General features: G+C 35.5%; 1 long non-coding RNA gene across 1 annotated transcript; it reads right to left on the minus strand.

Annotated features, from left to right (window-relative positions):
• Positions 1-231: 231 nt before the first annotated feature.
• LOC128645564 (uncharacterized) lies at positions 232-6,508 on the minus strand. The gene is made up of 4 exons (XR_008400129.1): positions 6,418-6,508; positions 6,306-6,331; positions 5,287-5,309; positions 232-542 (listed from the first exon to the last, which is right to left on the minus strand). It is a non-coding gene; the product is annotated as an uncharacterized LOC128645564 (long non-coding RNA).
• Positions 6,509-7,378: the final 870 nt, after the last annotated feature.

Genomic DNA, 7,378 nt, shown 5'->3' on the forward strand with positions numbered 1-7,378 from the left:
ACATTTAAGATGTTTGTCATATTCTTTATATTAATAAAGCTTAAAAAAACAAAACAAAAAACCCCCCACTTATTTTAAGTGGCAGTTAGCAAGCTGTCAATATCCTGCTGCTTGCAGATGAATTATCACCTTTCAATCTTTACCTCTTGATTCTGGTGTATCTTTTCAACGTTCTTTGAAAAAAAAAAAAAGTTTATTATTTTATCATCAACACTAGTAATGACACAATGAGAAAGTTAGAAAGCTTTATTTACTAATAGACATGAAATTAGTATACATTTCTTCAAAATTACAAGGTTTCTTCAACAGTAGCTTATTGCAAAACTTAAGACAGCTGCTACAAAAACTGCAACACAGTCAAAACGGTTCTGCATCTTCTAAAGATGAGCAGGAGAAATCCAGAAGGTGTCTCTGAAGACAACACTTGATATGAAGTTTGTACAGAAGGTTTGTGAGGAGCTCAAAACACAACACGCCCAATAGCAGCTGGGGTCAGTCTTTATTTGGACCTCTGCCTCATCTTTCTTCTTTTACGCTTCAGCCTGGGGAATAAATTAAGGATCAAATGAAAGATCCAAACTAAAACCATAGGTGTTTTGAATATTTTAATAGTTCAGGGGGAAAAAAACAAAAAAACACAAAAACGTTTGATCCAATATAGATTGCTATTCTGAACTGTATGGGGCTAGAATTATTTTATTAGCATTGTATAATACATCTAAAGAACTGCTTGTAATAAGGTATAATTGATCACAACATTTAACCATTCAGTGATACATGGGAACTAGGAGAAATATATATCCACACTATAGACTGGTCCTAACAGCCCTCAAAGGCAAAGGACGGTAGTATTAGGATCAGTCTATATTGGGGAATGTAAGTTGGTGACTGGCTAAGCAGAATATGGCCATATTGTGCGACTAAGATCCCAATTTTATTTAAAAAGAATAGTTGTCTTCATAACATCTTGTACTTTTGAAAATGGATGTGCACCAATACCTCCACCCCCCCAAACAAGCAATCTTACACATGTGTTTTAAAGGGACAGTCTAGTATAAATTACACTTTCATTATTCAGATAGGACTTTTAATCAACTTTCCAATTTACTTTTATCATCAAATTTGCTTTTTTCTCTTGGTATTCTTAGTTTAAACTAAACATAGGTAGGCTCATATGCTAATTTCTAAGCCTTTGAGGGCTGCCTCTTGTCACATGCTTTTTAAATCTCTTTTCAACACAAAGATAGAAAGTACACGTGGGCCATATAGATAACACTGTGTTCAGGCACATAGTTATTTAAATTGTCAGTAAACTTTAAAAATAATGTTATATAACCTTCTTCCAGCCCCCTAATCACATGACTGACTGTTTATTATCTATTGTCTTAAATTTAGCATTGTATTGTGCTAAATCTTAAAGGGACAGTAAACCTTAAAAATGTTATATAATTCTGCACATAGTGCAGAATTATATAACATATTAGCCAAACATTTATAAAACATAATTTCCCCTATTAATTTAAAAAAAAAAAAAAAACTTTCAGACCCGCTCTCTGCTGAGCGGGTCTGTTATATTTACTCAGCGCATCGGGCCAGCTGTATAGGCACAGCCCGGCCGTGCCATAAGACTAAGTGCAGCTCGCTCCTGTGACAGGAGCGAGCTGCACTTATAGTTTTATGGCGCGGCCGGGCTGTGACTATACAGCTGGCCCGATGCGCTGAGTAAATATAACAGACCCGCTCAGCAGAGAGCGGGTCTGAAAGTTTTTTTTTTTTTTTTAAATTAATAGGGGAAATTATGTTTTATAAATGTTTGGCTAATATGTTATATAATTCTGCACTATGTGCAGAATTACATAACATTTTTAAGGTTTACTGTCCCTTTAAGATTTAGCACAATACAATTTAAGACAATAGATAACACAGTCATGTGATCAGGGGGCTGGAAGAAGGTTCCTAGATACAAGGTAATCAGAGGTAAAAAGTATATTAATATAACTGTTGGTTATGCAAAACTGGGGAATGGGTAATAAAGGGATTATCTATCTTTTAAAACAATAATTCTATGGTAGACTGTCCCTTTAACTTTCCCAAGAGGTAAACACACATTGGAAGTACCATCCTGTTCCTTCAGTGCACTGCTGGCCACAAGCAGAAACTAACTGTCTCTAGTCTAATCCAATCTGCAGCGCTAGTTGGGCGACTTATACAGGATATATAAGTCTCACCTTTTCAGACAGCTTTTACCTACCTCTGAAAGAGACCTGTGAGGTCTTCAAGTTTTTAGAGTGCAAAAAATTGATTTTTTTTTCAGCCCTAAAGTGTGTGAGCGAACATTTTATATATAAAAAAAAAAAAAGGCACAGGTTAATTGCACATCACCAATTAAGTCTGTAGATGCTAAAATGGATCAAGAGGTAACAATTGCCACCTTAAAAAGGACAGTAAACACAAGACACTTCTGTTGTGTTGCTATATATATGCAAAGTCTAAACATAAAATTCAACAAAAAATATCCTTTTATTGTAGTTTAAAGTGACAGTCTAACCAAAATTAGACTCGCGATTCAGATAGAGCACACAATTTTAAACAACTTGCAACTTTTATCATCAGATTTGCTTTGTTCTCTTGGTATACTTTGTTGAAAGCTAAACCTAGGTAGGCTCATATACTAATTTCTAAGCCCTTAAAGGGACAGTAAACACCAGAATTTATGTTTAAAAAAAAAAAAGATAATCCCTTTATTACCCATTCACCAATTTTGCATAACCAACACAGCTATAATAAACTTTTTACCTTTGATTACCATGTATCTATGCCTCTGCAAACTGCCCCCTTATTTCAGTTCTTTTGACAGCCATGCATTTTTAGCCAGTGCTGACTCCTAGGAGCTTCACGTGCCTGAGCTCAAAGTTATCTATATGAAACACATGAACTAATGCCCTCTAGTGGTGAAAAACTGTCAAAATGCTTTCCAATTAGAGGCAGTCCTCAAGGTCTAAGAAATTAGCACATGAACCTAGATTTAGCTTTCAACTAATACCAAGAGAACAAAGCAAAATTGGTAATAAAAGTAAATTGGAAAGTTGTTTAAAATTACATGCCCTATTTAAATCATGAAAGTATGTTTTACTTTACTGTCCTTTTAAAGGATCTTATCTCAGGGAATTTTGACAGTTTTTAAAAAAGGTAGACAATGCACCATACAGATGACATTGTGCTCACTCCCTTTGAGTTATTTATGAGACAGAACTGAAAGGGCTATGAAACTATTCTCTTTGCATGATTTAGAGATAGTTCATTAAAAAAAAAAAACAGATTTTCTGAATTTAGATATTCTTTAACCCCTTGGCTGCTAAGTGCGCTTATGCAAATAAACTATATTCTTTTTCAGCAGACAAAAAAAAAAAAATAATGTAATTTTATTTTTCTAATCTAACAAAACCTGTGTGGATAAATATCTGTAGTAGGTAAACTGTCTGAAATAAGCAGAAACTAAGAACATTTCACTGTTTTCCCCCCTGTTTTATTGCAGGCATGTCAATTTGATAAATCAAAAACAGCATCTTAGAATTGACTGTACTGTAAATTAAACTGTTCTAGACACCTGAGAAATTAAGATGGGGTACACAAAGCACACATTTGCAGAAATTACACCCCTTGATGCATCAAATGAGGGGCTACAAGTATTTCTAGCATGAATTTGGGGTGGGCAGCAATTAATGGAATAAGTTGATTTGCTCAAAATAAATTCTAAGCAAAGAGCCATATTCCACTTATTACATAGTCTATTTTTGTGCTAGCAATAGATGTAGCCCCTAATTTGATGTGCCAAGGGGTGTACTTTAATGTATCTCAATTTTCCAGGTGGCTACAGCTGTCCGATTGCAGACATAACCCAGTAAAGTTGACTTAAAATTCTCTTTACAAAATAGATATTTTGTAAAGGAATTGTCGCTAGAAAATATGAAATTTATTGCAAAAAAAAAAAAATAAATACAGAAGTTTGGAAAGATGGAGAGAGCTGCGTAAAGAGGGTGTTTTACTCATCTTCCACGAAGGCTAAAAGACAGATTATAAAAAATATATACTTTTTTTTAAATAGCATTCCTCTACCATTTATTAATTTGTCGGTCCGTATTGTAAAAGGGAACGCAACATTTCTCAGCTAGGTGATCACTGCGGTACCACCACGGTGATCATTTAGCTATAATACTTAAACCGATATTTGTCAAAAACAAACATGTATTATGGCAATTTTGATCTTTATGTGCCTTTAGAGACCTCCAAAACCCTTTTTTCACCCCATTGGAAAGGGTAGACCATTACCTTTCCAATGATGGGTCTTGGGGGTCTGTAGCTGCTTAGATGCCTGAGATACCGGCATCTAAGCAGCATGCCCCCATCTACCTAAAACTGTCAGTTTTAAATAAAGTTGCGCAGTGACGTCATCGCGCAAAATGTGACGCCCCAACGATGCCTGTCCCTATACAGGCCAGATCGTCAGGATGGAAGTCCCCAGAACTCCACGAAGGTGGGGGGGAGGGGTAGTGCTAGTGATGGCTCTGAGCCATCGTTAGCACCAGAGGGGGAAATTATGTAACGGCTCAGAGCAGTTGTTAGCACTCAAAGGGTTAAAAAGGACATTAAACTCAAATATTCTCATTCAGATAGAATATTATTTAAAAAAAGTTTCCAATTTACTTCTATTATCAAATTTGCTTTGTTCTCATGTTATTCTTTGTTGAAGGGATACCTAGGTAGGTAGCATGCACATGGCTGAAGCACTACATGACAGGCAAGTGCTGCCACCTAGTGCTCTTGCCAATGTATAACATTGTTGAAAAACTGCCACTATATAGTGCTGCAGACTCATAAGCTTACTTTACTGCTTTTCAACAAAGGATAAAAAATAAAAGATAACTGAAGTATATTGGAAAATGGTTTAAAATTGTATGTTCTATCTGAATCATGAAAGAAAAAAATTGTGTTTTATGTCCCTTTTAAGAGAATACCTAGGTAGGAAAGGTGGCTGTGGCATCCAAGCAAGAATGATTTTGAACACTAGATGGCAGTAGTGTTCACACAATGCATTAAGTACTCCTGCCTTGTGCACAACCATGAGCCTGCCTATCTGCTTTTCAATAAAGGGTACCAAATGAACAAAGTTTCATAAAAAATGAAAGGGGTTTTTTGGGTGGGGGGCTTTTTGTTTAACAAACTGATCTCATGAACTGGATGAGTAGTTAAACAATAAGTGACCATATTTAATTAATCTCAACATACCTGCGCATTCGCTTCTTACGCCACTGAAAGAAAAGAAATTGTGAGATGTAAAAGCAATATCAATACAAACACTTAATTTTGTATGAACACACTCAAGATAACAAGAGATATTTGTGAAGCAAAATATGCTGTAGCACTACTGATATGTTTGTGCTATCCATCATCTTAATAAGCTATAGCACTACTGATATGTTTGTGCTATCCATCATCTTAATAAGCTATAGCACTACTGATATGTTTGTGCTATCCATCATCTTAATAAGCTATAGCACTACTGATGTGTTTGTGCTATCCATCATCTTAATAAGCTATAGCACTACTGATATGTTTGTGCTATCCATCATCTTAATAAGCTATAGCACTACTGATATGTTTGTGCTATCCATCATCTTAATAAGCTATAGCACTACTGATGTGTTTGTGCTATCCATCATCTTAATAAGCTATAGCACTACTGATATGTTTGTGCTATCCATCATCTTAATAAGCTATAGCACTACTGATATGTTTGTGCTATCCATCATCTTAATAAGCTATAGCACTACTGATATGTTTGTGCTATCCATCATCTTAATAAGCTATAGCACTACTGATATGTTTGTGCTATCCATCATCTTAATAAGCTATAGCACTACTGATATGTTTGTGCTATCCATCATCTTGACCAACTGCTGACAGTCTGACACTATAATAAGAAAAGGTAGATTGAGACTGGTAATGTAGATCTAATCTAGCACTTTACCTTTATCATACAAAGAGTACCTCACATAAAGACAAAACTCTAGAATACAAAGTTACTCTGTATTCATGAGGTTATAGCACCCAAACATTATACAACAACGTTAAAACTACTTAAGAGGTTTACACTTATATAAAAATGTATAATATGCACAACACGGTAAAACCACGGGTGCTTTCCATTAATTTAGTAAAAGAAAAAGGCCAGAAAACTAGCGGTGCAGTTCAGGGTCGGCCTTTAGCCTCACGAAGGAAACGCTGAAGCCCTTTTGTACGCTTACCTTGGCCCTCATACCGGATAGGAGACCTACAAATAAAAAAAAGAAATTAATCTGACAAAATAAAATTGCTGTATCATTAACAAGATCGCCACTAAACTAAGCAACACACTACCTGAGGTCTCAACACTGGAAAGAGCAAAACTACAGCAACAACGCACACGCTTTATGCGGATGTGACGTCACTCGTGTAAAGTACGCAGAATTATATGCAAGATGGGAGGTCCGACTCTAACCGGAATTTACACATTTTGTAATTGACGCCCAGCCCACATTTATTTTTCATTAGTATTTAGTAATAGTTATAGTTACGGCAATTGCAAAATCCAAATATCTCTGAGTTTAAATCAGTTACCATTACCAAATCAATAAGGCTAATGTATGAAAATTAGATGTATAGTTTCAATTTCGAAAATGTTACATCACATGCGTTATGCTTTGATTTCCCCATTGAGTTTACAATAATGTCAACGCTTTAATGATTCAAGTACACAGCTTTCACATTTGCTAATGCTATCATATTTGTTCTTTTCTTATCCTTTTTTTAAAGAGACTTAGGTAGGCTCATATGCATAGTTGCTAACATTGAATGATTCAGATAGATCGTGTCATTTTTAAATGTACTTCTTTAAAAATGTACTTTGTACTCTCGAGTTCCTTTGTTGAAAAGTATGAACATATCTTCTGCAGCAACAATGCACTACTGGGAGCTAGCTGGGGGTGGCAACACATATTTACCTTTTGTTATTGGCTCACCAGATGTGTTCAGCTAGCTCCCAGCAGTGCATTGCTGCACTGGAGATGACTTAACTATGCCTTTAATACTTTTGCATGGTTTAAACACATAGTTATATGCAACCGTTGTTTCGATGTAGACACTTTAACCCTGACAGGAAAGGGTTAAAAACATTAAGATTTGGCTGATATGTTATTCTATAGCAACACAACATAATGTTTTGTAATTACAAGGAGTTTACTGCCCCTTTAATGCAGGTTAAAGGGACATGAAACCCCCAAAAAATATTTCATGATTTAGGTAGAACATACCATTTTAAACAACTTTCCAATGTACTTCT

The sequence above is a fragment of the Bombina bombina genome, chromosome 1, assembly GCF_027579735.1.
Source record: "Bombina bombina isolate aBomBom1 chromosome 1, aBomBom1.pri, whole genome shotgun sequence".
NCBI classification, from domain to species: Eukaryota; Metazoa; Chordata; class Amphibia; order Anura; family Bombinatoridae; genus Bombina; species Bombina bombina.